This window comes from Ischnura elegans, chromosome 9 (assembly GCF_921293095.1).
Source record: "Ischnura elegans chromosome 9, ioIscEleg1.1, whole genome shotgun sequence".
Classification (NCBI taxonomy): domain Eukaryota; kingdom Metazoa; phylum Arthropoda; class Insecta; order Odonata; family Coenagrionidae; genus Ischnura; species Ischnura elegans.
In genome coordinates, this window is record NC_060254.1 from 17,990,964 (window position 1) to 18,008,950 (window position 17,987).

Here is a 17,987-nt window from a genome sequence, read left to right on the forward strand (position 1 = left end):
TTAGCGTTCGTTAAGTTCATTGTGGAAACTATCTACGGAATAGAAGAGAAAGCGCCAGGATTGAATATTCTTACAAGGAGTGATTTGCCGATGACATATCGTAGAGAGAGACCTGAACAAAATTCCATTTTATTCAGATGAGACAATGACTACATTTAATCTGAAAATCATCGCAAAGAAAACGAAGTTATTGGTATGCAGCAGAGGATAAGAGATCAGGACCAACCTGAAACTAAGAAACCATAAAATTGAGGAGGTAAAGGAGTTGTGTTACTTGGTTGGCCGAGTGGCCAACGATAAATGAAGGAAGAAGGAAACAGTATCCTCTGTGCCGAATGAGATACTTCCCGCCTCCTTTTCTAGATATGTTTTCACTGCTATCGTTGCTCCTATAAATTTTGCGATCACAATTTATCTACATTCCACGATGAGTTTTTTTCTGTTGGATTGCACTCCAACTTAAATTATATGATTAATTAACCCTCTATTTTTCCTTTTTAACTTTTATATCATGGCAATTTATCACAACCCAGTCTTTTTGAATGAAAGACAAAATAGGTATGAAGTAGTTTCCCCATCCCATTTCTCGAGAAAAATGAGTTGGATTATAAAGTCTAAGTGGAATTTTCAAGAAAGATGAAGATATGATTCGTGAAATATATAAGAGGAAATAATATAGATAGCAGGCAGGAAGAGATAGAGAGAGACCTGAGGAAAATTCTATCAACTATGGAAAACACATAGATTAGATTTAATCTGAAAATAAACGGAAAGAAAGAAAAAAGTATTGGTTTGGGGCAGAGGAGAAGAGGAGATGACCAACCTGAAACTAAGAAAAGATAAAATTGAGGAGATGAAGGAGTTCTGCTTCTTGGGTATCCGTGCGACCAACGATGGACGATGAAAGAATAAAGTAGTAGAATAGCACAAAGAGGACTTTCCTAAAAAAGAGGAGTATTTCTACTAATGAAACTTTAAAGTGCTGAAGTTAGATGCAGAAATGGGGGTTGAGGTTCTACGGCCTCGGAACTGCAGAAAGGAAAATATTCAAATGGCCGTATAATTCTCCCTCGGCTCGTTCACCTGGCAAGTCAAAATTGTCACTGTGTTTGTGTGCGGGAAGGGGGAGAAATTCACCACAGAGACCAAACACCAGCCTCTCAACTGGAAATCCCAAAAAAAAACACACACACATTCACTTTGTGGGGGTTGTAGGGACCTCCACTAAGGATTCTCGCTCCACAAAAAAACCGGGAATCTTCACAGGATGGGCCTGCTAGGGATAGCCAGTGATTTGCGGAAACACACGCACTCAATAAGCAGTCACTCAAACATTCACTCACGTGTAGATGGCTACAATATTCCGGTAGAAAAGAAAATTGCTCCAAAGAGAGAGTTTCTCCCCATTCCCGCACACCAACACAGTGACAATTTTGACTTGCAAGGTGGACGAACCGTGGGAGAATTATATGGCCATTTGAGTATTTTCCTTTCTGCTGAAGTTGGGATGAAATTGATTAGAACTGATTTTTTAATCATGCTTCTTTATGGTAGTGAGACATGGGCGGAGACAGCAGCGGAGAAATCAGGTTTGGGAATTCAACAGATTCAGGCGTTATATGGTGGAAGTTCGACATATTTAAATAAAAGATGGCAGCACTTTTACGAAGCATTTTAATGCGTACAAAGCGTTTCGGTTAACAGAGACATCATCTGGTAAAAGACACTGTATTACGTATGAACATTACCTATATACCTTTGAGAAAGGGGTGGGGAGGATTTGACATATTTGAAGAAGGAGTGGGAAACAGGAGTACAGAGTGGAGACAGTGAGAAAAGATACAACTAAAGAGATACGGGAAATTCAAGGTGGAAGGAGGACTCTAGTCATGACTGCAGAATAACGACACGTGGGAAGAACCACAGAAAACGGGAAGGCCCGACGGAAGGGGGTTGAGAAGAGTAAAAAGGGGGGTAGGGTAAAAAGAGAGGCCGCGTGTCGTTAGAAATGGAGGGGCGGGAGTAAGTAACGAAGCAGGAAAGAGGCGGGGGAGAGGAGTCCCCGAAGGTTAGCTGAGGGAGGAGTGAGAATTAACAGGGGTGCCGGGAAGGGATTGTGAGCGGAAGAAAATGGTCAACTCAATACGGAGAGAGGGTGGGCGGACGGAAAAACCCTTTGGAGATTGGGGTCGCTTAAGGCGTGGGTGAAGAAAGAATTTGACCGTTTGTTTTCAAGATCGGGATCTTAAGGAGAGAAGAGTGAATGACAAACACTAGTTAATTCATGAGCATATTTATTTTGTACTATTTCGAATTGCTCTAAAACATCAAGCATTGTGCCCTTACTTTAAAAGTGGAGAATTTCTGTTTGAAAATGACAAGAATGAAAAGTCTGTAGCAAGTGCTTGGCGTTAAGTGACGTTTCATCCCTATTTTTCCAGCACCTCTTTCATTCTGGTAATGAAACTTCTGCCTGTTTGACCAATGTAACACATGTCGCATTGCTGTTAATATGATTCACAGTTAACTTTTTAAATGCCGGATATATGGATGGCTTCTGTCTTTGTTACGACACAGAATTTTACCGAGAGTGCAAGGGTTGTAGAAAGAAATATTTAAAAATTTTTTAGGGAATTTGCGAGAAAGCCCGTTGGAAACGTCTCCCGCAAACAATAACCGGCACCATTTTTTTCATTCTCTGTGATGGGGGAATGGGATCAAAGCTGTGAAATGGCTCGCGTTTTCAACTTTGCAAAAGTGATGCTCATGTTTAATACAATGTCTTGTACCAGAGGATGACCCTGTGAGCCAAAACAAGTCGTGCGCATTAAAATACTGTGGAAAGGTGCAACCAGATTTTATTTAAACAAGTTTGGGAGTTTACAAAATGTATTATTGGCCGATAAAAGAATTGAGAGGAGAACTGCGTAAAAGCCAGGATTACTACTGGCTATTGGACAGGAAGATGCGTTGCAAACGAAAGTTGATAAAACTGCTAATGGTTTTTTTATATTTTGAGGTGAAACTGCAAGAAGGAGAATTCAACGAAATTCTTGGACGCAGTGCTTGATTTTGTGAGAAGGGATATTTTTGATCGAGAATATCGCATCTACAGCAATCTTTCTCTTATCTGTGACCAAAGGTCGGTTAATGGGAAAAAACGCCTGGCGAGTGTCGCCATATTTCACGGTTGCCATGGTAACTAAAAGGCGTGACGTTAACGATTCCGATTTCGTTCCTCCGTGGTGACTGCCTTTTTTTAGGAGAGATTTCCTGTTTTATCGCTGCATTACCAAAAATACTTTCATTCTTATAATACCATGAATAATGTAACTCATATAAAATGAAATATATTTTTTTATTCCTATGCTGCACTGATAGCAATGGAATTCATTCGGAAGCATTAAATAAAAAAATATTTATAAAAAACCAACGCGTCATTGTGAGAAATTTTTGTGAGAATATTGAACGTTTGCTATAATGCGCGAGTACATGCGAGATTATCGATGGATGAGATTTTCGTGTCTTCGTCAAATCCATCTCTCCGATTTATGTTTATTTTTTAATCCAATTACCATTTCAGGTGCTCTTATTGAGCGATGAACACATATCTAGATACTTCGTTGTTGAGACACTGTTCATTCTAATAGATATACAGCTAATGATTAAGCATTCTGGCGTTTGGTAGATGACACATGGCGTTATTTCATAGCATTATTAGTGAATTGGCTGCTCCCGCGGAATTTCCAACAAAAAAGCCGGTTTTTCTATTTATTCTTGCCTTAAAAATGATCCTTGAGTCGAGGATTGAAACGTTGGCTCAAATGGATGCCCTGACCTGGTGGACGACCCGAAAAAAATTAATAATTACAGAAATTACCAATGAAAATATGTCATTCCAAAGGGAGTCGTTGGTTAATTGACCAATTGGACATGTATTCATCAAACAGGAAAAGTGGCTGCCCAAAAAAAAACGGTTTTATTCTATTCTTTAACATTAATTTCTCCATATTCGCATGATGCCCTACTGTTAACCACTCCCAGTTGGATATGTGGCAAGAGTTGGGGACTTATTCCCAACATGCACTCAGCTACTTGCAGGTGCCACTACATTTTCACTTGCAATTGCGAATCTGGGGATAGCTTCCACCATCAAGCAAGCAGTTTTCATTCCGCTGAAAACTGCTTGCTCTCCCCCTTCCCGCACACAAACACAGTGACAATTTTGACTTGCCAGGAAAACTATAAAATGTTCGTGACTACGCAAAACCCCGCAATGAGCCGAGAGGAATACAGTTGTTTACAAGAAAAAAGAGCAAGAACTCGCGTTGGAATGATTCGACTGCATGAGTTCCAAATTTGGACAATATATCGACCAATTAGAACTGCTGAACGTACGATTTTATCATATTGAATGGAATATGAACTAAGTATCCAAATTAGCTAAAACATTTTCCAGGTTTCAATCGCAACAAAAAGACAAATTTGAACTTTTGACCTTTAAAAATAAATATGTAACTTATTTTTAGGATTTGCCTATCGTATTGTCTATTCATCAGAGGAATGTGCATCGGAATGCGCAAGTTTCTGTGAGCGTAGGCGAGGGTTGGAGAAGGGTGGGCGCTGACGTCATAGGGGCAAACGCTCGATGTGCGGTGACGTCAGAAGAGGCGATGACGTCGGAGCGTGGGAGGGGACTGCCATAATTTGTGACCAGGGTTTGGAACAATAAATAATGGCTGCTCTTCGCGTTCATATTCATTCTCACTTGCCTCAGAGATACGCTTCATTTCGCTTCGGTTAAACACGCCATTGCTTTGCGTAAGGCATCAGGAATCCGCGCGTGCCGACATGATTGGCCATGATGGAATGTACCCGCTTTGAACCGTCCTTTCTCCTCACACTGATCTTCTCCTTCAATTCAATACCGAAAACTTGTAAAGCGTCTTGCAAAAACGACAAAAAATGGGAGGCATAACAAATGAATCCAATTTATTCAAATACATGTACAAAAATTGTGATTCTTCAAATTATTGTTAACAGAATAATTAAAATCTGAATATATGAAGTAACCATTCCAGTCCTGTTAAGTCAAAGGTGCCTAACAGCATGCACCAGTTCAAACAATATAGAATGATTAAAATATCCACAACTATTGAAAATATATATGAACAATTAACAACGAACATTAACCATTCAAAGAGGGAGTAGAACTACTCGTTGACAGACATTTACACAAAATTGATAAACACATTTCACATTGAAATGGTAAATTTAAATCTTACCGCACCGAATGCACAATAAAACCTATTATTATCCATATGTAAGGTTTAAAAAAGCGAATAATGAATTTCCATGAACATTGAAAACACATATTTTCCAGCAAACAAGTCTAAACTATTTTGTGTTTGACACAGATGAGATTGAATGATGTAATGAATTCGGCACAATGTGTTCGAGAGCTCTTTTCCTTTGCAGAAAAACCTGGCACTTCATAGTTTTCAGCGTGTCGATTTTTTATCACGTCCCATAGTCCGACTGATTTTAAATTTCCTAGTCGAAAAGTCTAAAAAAGAAAGCAAAATATTCTAAGAGCTCTTGTTTTTTACCCTTAATTGTCAAGTCACATTCTATTTAACGAGAAACCATTATTTGATGCACCGATGCACCCCGATAAAACATTATTTTCATTCCAACGGGTGGACAGTTGAAAACTCGATGTTAAATGTTTACTCCTTAACATTACGCTCTCGATAAGTAAAAAGAATTTCCAAGCCGCATTTGAGATCTTTCTGTGAAACGAACGGTCGCCATCTTGTTCATTTGGTGACGTCAGAATTCCTCGCCGGAAGTCACTGCTTACCGCTTCAAGATTCTCTTTGTGAAATAGAAAAGGTAGCATTTAGTGCCTTGTGCATTGAACATAAAGGATTACAATCGTGTGATTTCGTGCATCTGACAGCTCGCGACACCGACACGTGAGAGAAAGGGAAAATGATTCGCGCGATTGTTTTAAACATTGGAAACTATTAGTTGTTACGCTATTGTTATATTAGTTGTCATGCAATCGAAGAAAAGCTATAAACATAACGCATTCAAAAAAAGTGAGCGAGGAATCGGTTGATTTCCATGGAGATAAATTAACTAATGATTTTACATGGGGAAAGGACATGAGTGAGATTAGAATTTTATGCAAATTAGGTTTTGTGCAAATAATCCTTGGTAAGCGTGATTACGAAGACAAAGAGATCCAGAGATACTTTTCCCACGGGGAATCTCATTTTTAGCAAGTTGTCGAAGTATATATACAACGTGAAATATATTTAATCAATGGGCTGGAAAGTGAATATCAGCAAGGTTGATGCTATAATTTAATTAGCGTTACGAATATGCAACAAAAATTAGGATGGTACCATTATCTGGAGGTCGCTCGTCTCTTAGAATCAATCTATTCCTGGATGAAATATTTTGAGAAGAAGACAAGGATATTTTGAGAGACCCTTCGCAATTCAGCAGATAGGGCGATGAGTTTAAAATCATGAAATAAGATTCAATAAACGGAGACGTTGAAAAATTCAGACAACGATGAAATGGACGAGCATCCATCCATCGCGATGCATGATTTGGTCTATCGCTAAGTACAGTTGAGTTACTATTTCGATTAAATTTTCATTAAATGTAACAGGTGCTGGTTAAAATGAAGGAGTGAATCATTGACGGGTTGTATTAAGATCTAGTGCGCATGCGCAGTAGCGGGTGTGTGGGCGTGGCGCCAGGGGGCGCACCGTGTGGCGCCGGCGCCAAGCCACGGCGCTCGATACTCAGCCACGTGTGCTCACATTGAATCGATCGATCAACCGCTCTCATTTCGATACATCCGTGGCCTCATTAAGATGCCTCCTGCTCACGTGTCCTGGGACAGTTGAGGACGGCCGCCGCCCGCACTTGATTCGACGTTGGGGCGAGTCGTGGAGGTCATGGAAAGAATCTTCAAAAGTAGGAAAATGCATGAAAATACCGGCTGTTTGAGAATGAATAGTCAAGTTTTATAGTCAAGTTTTAACGCTTTATAATATTATTACATGAAATATATATAATAAATCATATGTTAAATTAAAGGGCAACACAAACAGTTTGACATAAAATGATACAAGTGTTCGATATGAAAAGCATTCATCACGTTTGCATACACCAAGACATGTTGTGAGTTCTTCCTAAACGTTGATTAGTGTCTTTCGAGTAATTGTTGAAAGCGCTTTCTAGCATATAGCGGCGAATACATTAGGTAAACATTTGTATTGTTGCCAGAAAACGGAACTGTCTTAGATGGTCTTTCATTTTACATATCATTTAGGGTCCTAAGTTAAGTGTAATAACTATTATTAAGCGTTTAAACTCCACATTACATTTTGAAACTCCCGGTACTCAGCAAATTCAAGAGTTTCTCGGGCGATGTCAAAAATATTCCTCGCTTGCCGACGCAATATTGAATGTATTGTGGGTCAAAATAGTTTTCCGAGAAAAGAACCGGCGCCACTTTTGCTCTCGGACGAACTTCACCTTTCTACATTGTTGTGGTAATATGGTAACAAGTTTTTTTTTTAATTTCTTTATCCCCAAAATACCGAAAACAGATCTCATGAGCCTTCCATCGGGGTTTGTATGGCAAGTTAGCAATCAAACGTATGTATACGGAAATCCACGCCCTGAAAAAGGGTAAACATATCAAGGCGGGACTCGTACCCGCGACCATGGGTTTGGAAGGTGACAACTTTACCCAGCCGCCACCGAGGCCAGCCGATTTACTTTCAATCAGAAATTAGTATTTTGGAGGACACGCCTTTACAAACGCCCTGCTTCATCACCCTGCGTTAAATAAATTATAAACTATGTAAATTTTTAATCTTTCTCTTTGCTTTCTCTGACATTTAATAAAAAAAATTACAAAAGGGAGGCGATATGCTTGAAGATAAGCTCTGCCAATTATTTCGATATTCTTCCGCACGGCGAATAATTAACATACATCAATGGAGAAAGTCAAATTCTGTCCATGAGAATTAATAGCACCACCAAATTGGTGGGGAATTTTTTTAAAAGTGTGGTGCATCTACTTAATTCCAAAGAGTGCATAATACCTCTAGGGTGTTTACCAGGACCATCATGAAATAGATTCCCCAATTTGTATCACGTATTCATAAATTAATAATAGGCAGTCACGAAAATAACTCGTACAGGTGGTGCAGCTCGTACGTACTTTGCAGGTGGTGGTAGCTCCCATCGCGACATGCAACCCAATAGTGTTTCACGAATACACCCACGAAGAAAGCTAAAATTTTATAACCATTAGTATTTAGTATGAGTCTATTTATGTAAAGTAAGAATAATTTAATGAGTTTACCGCGAAGATATAAAGGTAAAATATTACCTACTAATGATAATATTAAGAAAAAAATACCGTGAAAAAACAGAAAGAACAAAAAACATTAATAGAAAAAAAACAACTTCCGATGAGTCGTCCTGGCAACTGCCGATATTTATTTAATGCAACTGGAAACATCGATAGGAGTGAAGAGAAATTTGAAAAAAAAGAAAGGCACTCTCTCACTTGATGAGGAACCTTAATTAATGTCGACGCCGCATGAACCGAGATCTGACATTTCATGAGATGTGAATAATGAACGGTTTGTAAGTGGCTTGCGGGTAAGACCAAACGAATCGGTAATCATGTAGGAGTCATGACTGATTCAACCCCAACATGGGGAATAGAGAAATATTTGTGTATTAGCCCTGAAGAAGCTAGGGTTGGTCGAGCGTGTTGCGGGAAGGTCTTAATCGGATGAAAAAGCGAAAGAGATGTGCGATTTCGTACTCGTCTAGTCTCACTTCGAAGCGAGCATATGGGATCCGGCGCAGAAAGATTCAATCTGTGAAATTAATGAAATACGAAGGAAAGCTGCGTGATAAACTGCCAGGAGATAATGGAGAGCGTTACACAGATGTTAAATGAATTGGGCTGACAGCCGCTGGAGACTCGGAGGCTGCGCGCTAGACTTAGATTGCTTGAGCAACTGAGAATAGATGACTTTCGGAGCGACATGGAAAACATCATATTAGAACCCCACTGTATCTCCAGGTCCGACAGAAACGATAAATGAAGAGAGATATTTTGCTGAACGGATGGGTATGGGAATCCGTTTTTCCCCAAAGCAATAAAGGTTTTTAATTAGTGATGGGTAGAACTTATTGCATAGTCCAATCACTCCATCGCGTATTTTCTTTTCCAATGCTATAGACTAGTGTCCTAATATCCCATATTGCCACACACCTATTGAGGTGGCTTATATCGGAATAGATTTAGCATTAGTACTTATAACATAATGGTCGTCCAAATACAGTTTCTTGGCTACCTAAAGTTTCCCCTGTTCGTAAGATGGTTTTTATGAAATGGATTATGTTTAATTATTTGTTGAGAAATAATAAACAGTATAACTGAATCTTTATTTTATTTCCTGCACTTCAGAAGACTATTCCATCTCAAACTAACCAAGTCCAGTCCACCAAAGTTCTTTCGTCATTATTGAGCGGAAATTTTGTAAAATATGGCAGGTTTCCAGCCCATTGGATTTTGCAATTTTCGAAGATTCCCTTATGGGTTGAGTTTTTCTAAATTGCTTAATCGTTTCGCTCGGTATAGTTCCCGCCGTAGATACGACCACTGGCCTAAAATGACCACGGGCTGCCTTCTCCAAAGCAACAATTTTACCTCTTTCTTTGTTTATTTTGGTGATACGTGCTTCGTGGATGTTGCGATTTAGCGCGATATTAGCGTCGTTTTTTTCTATCGCTATTATGTCGGATCTATTGGCTATTGTCGATCTGTCTGTTCTGATCTCTGTGTTTCACCGTAGTTTATGTGCATCGCTTACAAGTATTGAAGGAGGTGGTTTACCTGTGATATGAGGCATTCGTTATATGGATATTTCTCCTGTTTGTCAGCTCCTGGTGAATGATTTTAGCCACTTTATACTGCCTGATGGTTTAGTCCTTTCTAATTAGTGCCATACAGTTTCCACTTTTGGACTAATTTTGAGGCAACCCATGGCATCTTGAACTGAAAGCGGTGGTCCGCTCAACCCCTGCTTAAGTAGGTGGTTGCTCAATTTTAAAGCAAGCCCAGCGAGTGGTCGGCCCCAGCCAGTGTATGCGCCGCCAAGCACCACCTCGTTTGTATCCTCTTTCATCTCCAGAGTACTGAATCCAATAATCTATAGCAACAGCTCCTCTTTTTAATTTTCGTGTTTACTATGTTTTCTAGTGTGCGCTACCGGTAAAATCAAAGCCAGTAACTCTTTACCGAAGCCCACGCTAATCAACATAATACCATGCGAACCACCTCAATGGTGTTTGGCAGGGGGTGAGTATGCACCAAAATGCAGCATACAATATGCTATGTATTCGTAGTCGTCGACAAAATAGGCCATAAAACATGCCAACTGGTTCATTGGCTTTTCAAACAATTTACGAGCATTCGGATCAGCCCAAAAGTGTTTGTATCTTCTTTTGTCAAATTAATTTTTCTTCCTTCCTCTTTCATAATGTTTTCATTTTTGGTTTACCTATCACTTCTTTTTATCTTCCTGTCCACGACTTTTTTTTTATAGTCATTGCCTTTCCTTGCCCATAATGACCATGGGACATCATTTCATTCAGAACGTTCATGAATTGATAGGCCCCTCTAAAAAGTGCCATCAAGGACAAGGATTTTCTTACACTGAAAATGTGGACAAACGAAAACGCTCAAGGAAAAGCGTGTCAGCTGCGTCATGGACGCTCTCCTCTCATAGCAACGATTTCCCGCCAGAACTGTTGGCATGCGGTCGATTTATCGAACCGTTTCCGTCGTTCACTTTTGAAACTTTCAGATGTCCACCGTCTGGATACGCGTGAATAATCACAACAGGGTCCTATGTATACAACTGCAAATTCATGACTAAGGGGAACTATGCAATTGAAATCTGTGGATCAGCGACAATTCTATTTAACACAGTGTTTCTCTTGGCTGGAAGGGTGCCACCAAAGACTCTGTTACCAATGAGTAAATCCAAAAGGCATACGTGCAGGGCATTTATTTTGCTGAGAAGGACCTGGTAATGTTTTACCCATTCTTAAATTGCGTGCAACCAGCAAGGCTAACCAACATGAAATGAAATCAAATTTCACATTACTTGCCACACAGTCACTACAATAGGTCTAATTTACACAATTCTACGCACCACTTAAATAAGTTTACCTCTACAATCGCCATAGTTATGGGTTAAAATGTTTAAAATGTCCTGCCGCAGAAATTCATAAGATAAGAGATTGAAAATCTCTTATCTGATTCAATCTCACACAAAAAGTAAGCACTTCTCAGAAAAAAAACATTCAACGTAGACTTAAAATTTTTTGAAAAGTATTATCTTTTTGTTTAAGTATTATATTTAAGTATAAAATTTTAAGTATTATCTGTTTTGCCGATAAAATATTGAATATGATGTGATATTCAGAGAGTTCTACAGCTATCCCTAGCACGTAACCTCCCGGTTGTCTTGCGGCTCCCAGCCTAATTCGTGCAAGAGCTTTCTAATGATTTCTGTTGGCTCGTAGGAAGTATTAGAAAAATTGCGCAGTTTTAATTTGTATGTTATTAACGTGTAAAATCGTTTCAGGCTTGATTTTGTGGAAGTTCGATATATCCATGGTAAAAACACAAATGGTTATTTGCACACTTTAATTCAAAACTCAACCACTGACCATAGTTTCAACATATTATATCAATAAGTTCAACAGATTCAGTCGTTATACGGTGGAAGTTAGATATATTAACGTCCCTATAATTTAAATAAAAGCTGGCAGCATGCTTCCACAGTATTACAAAACATTCATTATTGTGGAAAAGTGCTACAAGCTTTTATTTAAAAAATTCTCCAAGGTAAACATTATGTACATTCCCTATCCTGACATATTATGTCCTTGAAAATGACATAATATGTTGAAACTATGGCCGGTGGTTGAGTTTTGAATTAAAATGTGGAAATTGCCATTTGTTTTTTATTATGGGTATGTTATTAAGTTAGAGGACTAAATCTTCCTACGCCAAGTGCGGATTGATGAGTACAAAATAGCTCCTTTCTTTCAATTTATCATCCAAATAATCCTTCCACAACTCTTTTCTGCTACACATATTTCTCATATTTGTTACTCGCGATAGGTGCGAAGTATGTTTTTACTTAATTAAAAAAATACTTCGCATAACTAAATAATAACTAAAACTGTTTAATTTAATCTGTTCCTGATATTTGACTTCAAGAGATGCTTTTGTGTTATAAACACCATATCCACCAATACGCATATGCGCCGTCCTTTCCCAGAAATGCCGTGAATTTGCTCAATGTTAATTTATATCCGTAAAATACTTGATAGAAGGTGTGTTATAAAGTTCATTCATCTTTAAAGTAAGCGGAGATGTCCTAAAAGAGTAAATAAATTAAGATTGGTTTTAGCAGAAACTTGAGATTCGTATAAAATCGCGCAACAATGGCCGCCACCGACAGGTTTACGAAATATTAATTAAAAGACATTTTGGCGTATCTGCAGGCCATGAAGCGAAACTTTAATGAATGCGATTGCAGCATAAATTACAATCACAATAGCAAATAAGCTTGTGCACATAAGCTTGTGCGTTGAGTGAATCGGTTAACCCGTTTCGGCCTCTCTGCACCCTAAGGTTATCTTTTCACATTCCCACCGCATGACGTCACGTCCGCCGTATTGATTCTTCGTCCCTCTAGCGTGCGAAGAGGAAATCACACGCCCCATACCCCTATCCTGAAATCGCATTCCCACGGAGGCAGACGGTGGCGACCCGCGGCGACCGCGCCAACCATCCAACTCGTCCAGATATCTATCTAGGATGGGGTCAAGCTGTGCTTCATCGCCCCCAAACGCTCTTAGGCATAACTAGCCTCCCCGTGCTTCGGCGAAATGTGCACGCTGATGGATGATATAACTTGTATGGAGCAATCAAGAGCAGATAAGCAACTTGGAGAAATTTCATGGAAAAGCGCCTAGATAAGGAAATGAGTTTAACGTCACTGGCGATACCTCGTGGAAATCGAGAATCGATATCATGATAGTGTCGGTATTGTCGAAACCTAGATCGGTTAAGAAAAAAAATCTGTGGAAAAAACAACAGGTTTATCTTTATCATGATTTAGATGATTGAATATAGAAAGACGGACATATATAGCGTTATTGAATTGAAGTACCAGCATAGGAGAAATTGTAGCTTATGAAGGAATGAAGCAGACTATTAGGGGATGGAAGTCTGGACCTTGGAAAGGAGAGACATGATCGGAATAGAAGTTTTGAAAAGTGGGGTTACAGAAAAATCCTTAGAATGAGTGTGATGTCAAGAACCACGAATGGAGAAGCTCTAAGAAGAATAGAAAAGAACAAAGATAAACACAAAACAATAAAAGCAAGAAAATTGCAATGCATATGATGTATTATGATATAAATAAGTTATTTAAGTTTTACAAGTTATTTTACAAGAGAAGGTTCGGGGTAAGAGAACGAGGGAAAGAACATCCTGGTAGGACAATTAAAGTAATGATGGTACAACTGCACTAGTTTAGAATTGTACCGGTCAGTCCAAACAAGTCAGTGGATGGCCATGATGAGAGCCAACCTTATTGCTAAGAGGAGACGGCACACAAAGAGTAAAATGTGGGAAGAATAGGATATTCTGCAGTGGGGAATGATTACGGACTTAAAGGGAAGGAAACAACACAACCAAAATTAGTGAGAAAAATATCCTCTAGATTAATTTTCTCTCACAAAGGACCAATGGGAAAAACGTTTTCCAACTGAAATATGAACTGACTTGGTGGGAAAAAACTTTCGAGCCATTCCCATAAAAATTCCAATATTAAAATAAAAAACGTTTGGGAAGTTGATGCGCCTTTTTTAATATTTTTATTCCATTTTTTCCGTTATCTTCGGGAAATTGGCCCAGGTGCTACTTTCTTAACAATAATTAAAATAATCGACCTTCTGTTTCCGCGTTCTTTGTCAGTTTCTCCTCAAAAAGAATTTAATATAATTTAATTAGAACTTAAGAGTCCCTCTTTCGAAATAATATGTCGTAAATGATAAAATTGTAAAAGGAAAATGATATAATGAGATGTTTTTGCCTAACGGATAGCTGTAGAAAATCGTTTCTCTCATGAACAATGAAGGAATTTAATAAATTCTAGACTCAGACAAATCAAATAGCAGCTAGATATGAGACAAATTAAATAGATTTCTCCGATTCGCACTTTCTTTTTCTTTAATAATGGACCTCGCATCCCCCTGATACCACACGCTCTATTGAGGCGGCTAATCGCGCGATGTCAGATGTAATGTAGATGTAACTCAATCGAGCCTGCTCTGATTTCTCGATGCCTCGTGCGTGAACTGAATTCCTTTCCATTGGCCTTGGTGGGTGACTGTGAAGTTGACACTCTTGGACCTGATTTCAGTGCAGGTGAGTGATTCACGCTTGTTTAACACAGTTGGCTCCTCTTATCACAATTTCCTTGTTTTTGACTCACTTTGGAACGCATGCATTGTGCAATGAGGAATGGCTAACCAACTAAAACAATAGATGTCCGTACTTTAAGGATCCGTGTAACATGTACAAGCACAGACAACAATTCGTATGGTCCGCAGATTTATATTATCCCACCCAAATTAAATTCTCGTTTTAGAATAATGTTACGGTTGCTAAATTGTTATGTTACACTAATCATAAGTTCAGTGAGAAGGACAAGAGTGGGGAAGGTATATGAGTCGAGCTGTAACATGCATATCCTTGGGGAATCGAATTGCGGTGGTGCCTAGCGCGCTGGTTTCTCAATATGTGAACCCGGGTTGAAAAACCGAGACTTTTCAGAGGCTACTCGATTTCTGCTTGACTGTTGGGTGGAGGTCACTTTACGCGCCGTATGAGACATTAAAACGTGGTCCCCTAGTTACTATTCGTTAAGAGCAGGCTAATGCCGACCCCGAGTTTCTCTCGAGGTGTAACATGCATACCCTGAGGGTTATGGAGGGGATATCCTGAGGGTATGCATGTTACACCTCGGCTCCTGGGGGTATAGTGACTCTCATAGTACCATTGCATGTCATGCAATTTCGTGTAGGGTACGTGGGTCAAACTGGACGTTCAATTAAAACAAAGTCGAGGTCGGGGAGGAATGGGAATGTTATTGACAAATATTACGAAGACTCCAAACGCAACTATGATTTTAATATCATTATTTTCCGGAGAGAGTTTAAAAGGATAAAACTTAGACTTCATGGAGATATTTGAATTTTCTATTATTTGTCATTACCTACACTAATTTATGTGTCGTAAATGACCTACTGTACGCATGTACTTTTCTGACTCCTCACCATCACAACCGTGCTTCCTCGACTTCAAGCCGAACACGTCCCTCATAAATATGTTCTGTTACTCCTTATTAATTCTCCTCCATCTCATCCGATCAAGTACATGAACACCCTCAAATAAGGGATTATGAATTTCAACTAGGCCGAAAAATGAATTTTCGGAAAATTTGCGTTCTAAATTTTTATTTTACGTTTTACTTCATTATTCAATTTCAAATGAAAATTTGCCATTTAAATTTTTTATCCTCTTTTAACCATCATAAAATTTTGGCAAATTAGTTGTTGAGATGTAATCTAATGTACAAAATAATGTAATACTAACAGGCTTCTTCATTTGTCTTTATTTCTACATTCTCCTAACATGTCATTCGTGTAAGTCGATCAGCAAAATTGAAAATATGAAGACAGGAGGACCTTACCAGAGTTGGCAAGGTCATCGGAAGAAGGCATCTGAAATGAAAATACAAGCGTCCTTCGTGCCAACATGAAATTATTGTATTGTAATTCCTTGAACATGAGAAATCTCTGTATTGAACCATGGAGTTGGGGTCCAATCACCTTCAGATTAAATAAATTGCAAAGTTAAAATCCACACTCAAAGCAAATTGTAGAAGAATATCTCGCATCATTAGTTGCTTCACTTTAATTATGATGTGGTTTGTCAAAACTCTGGCCAGATAATGAAAATCTAGGGGCCGTAAAAACGTTTTTCCGAAATTATGTTACAAGAATAGCAAGTTAAGAGAATCTCACAGGAAATATGAACAGGAGCCCGAAAAGGTCGCTATGCAATAGTTTATGTGATTCCGAAGATTGGGGCAAATAATTTACTAAAAATTGACAGTCATTCTAATTAAAACATTCATAATGATTCGGAGCAATAAATAAGAAAATAACAAAACAATTCGACTCAATAATTCATAATAACATAACATATAATGGTTTATAAATATTTATGGTTAATAAATAACATATAACTCTGCACAGTGGCGTAACTGGGAATGAGGGGGACCCCCTCAGGCAACGGGGGTTCGGGAATATTTTTGAAAAATGACATGCCTGGAAATACAATTTACACCATTTTGACACTTAAAATTTGGGTTTCACTCGTAACTCCGCGGGAAATCATCACATCAGGGAAAACAGAGACAATAGTTATAAATATTTTTTTATGTCTCTAAGGCTTTGGAGTGGGATCTATCCCCTCATCCTCCCATAGTTACGCCACTGACTCTGCAAATAATTATAGTTAAGTTACAAGAAAAAATCAATCACTATCATCGTACATGAGTAAGCGTGTGATTCTAGAGAAAATATTAAAATAACACAGTAATAAGAAACAAGATCAACCGCAATAACTGTGTGTAAATATAAAAAAAGAGCAAATTCCTATAAATCTAAAGGATATAAAATGAGTCGCAGTCATGTTTGTCATCAATTTATTGTAATTTTTGTCGTTTAAATATTATAATGTTTTTAGAGTTCACTATTCTTCCTGAAATATCATTTCATATTCCTAAGGCCGTGTTTATAGTGGATAAGTAATACAAATTTTCCGGCACAGCGGAATTTTGAATCGTCAACTTGGGTTTAAAGCTCTTGTAGAATCCCTTTGGTTGCTAGTTATGTAATAGTATTATCTAAGTATACGGTGTTTTTCGAGGACAAGATTTTCAGTATGATAAGTCGACTGTTTTTTTATGTTCCAGATTCATCCACTTTACCTTTTCGTATTATGGGGTTACTTCCTCATACATGCTCGCATTGGAAATGTATATTTCTCCGAAATTGTGCAACATTTGTAATTTTCGGTGCAATATCTTAGTTACGGCAAATAAAAGTACACAATATTCAGTATGAGGAAATAATTCACGGATGGCGAGTGAATCGAAGTGTGAATAACGCACGGCAGACTGCGTTTGCGTTTCGGGGGGGGGGGTATGAGGGTCTGAGGGGGGTCTTTTAATCAGAGAACCATCATCCCCTAACGCGGCAAGGAGAGTGGGGAGCCTAAGGAAGCGGGGGAAGGGGGAAAACAAACGCGACGGCTCTTTTGTTTCCGCACTGCTTTGTTCAGAGATTAAAAAAAGAGCGGGGTCGGGTGCTGCTCATCAGTGAGGATGGGAAGGGAGAGGTTCCGGTGGTCCTGCATTCACCATTCGCCACGGAGTAAACAGAGGAGCAGCGCTCAAGCGCACTGACCAAAAGCAGAGGCCAACGTTGAGAACTCACTGCACTTCGATGCTATATTAAAATTGGAAAGTGACAATAAATGGATTTTAATGGAATACTCATACCCGCCGCTGCTAGCCGCAAAGTAGTATATTTAAAAAAATCATTTCATTCCGGTGTATCTTGCATTTCTAGTCCAGAAAATCGTATGTGTAAAATTGAAGCCATATTTTCGCATCTAAAATTTCCTCCATAAAATCGTATATCAAAATATATTAGTAATTAATTGAAGTAATTTCAAATACAATTACGTGGCTCAAATTCTACACTGACGCCTG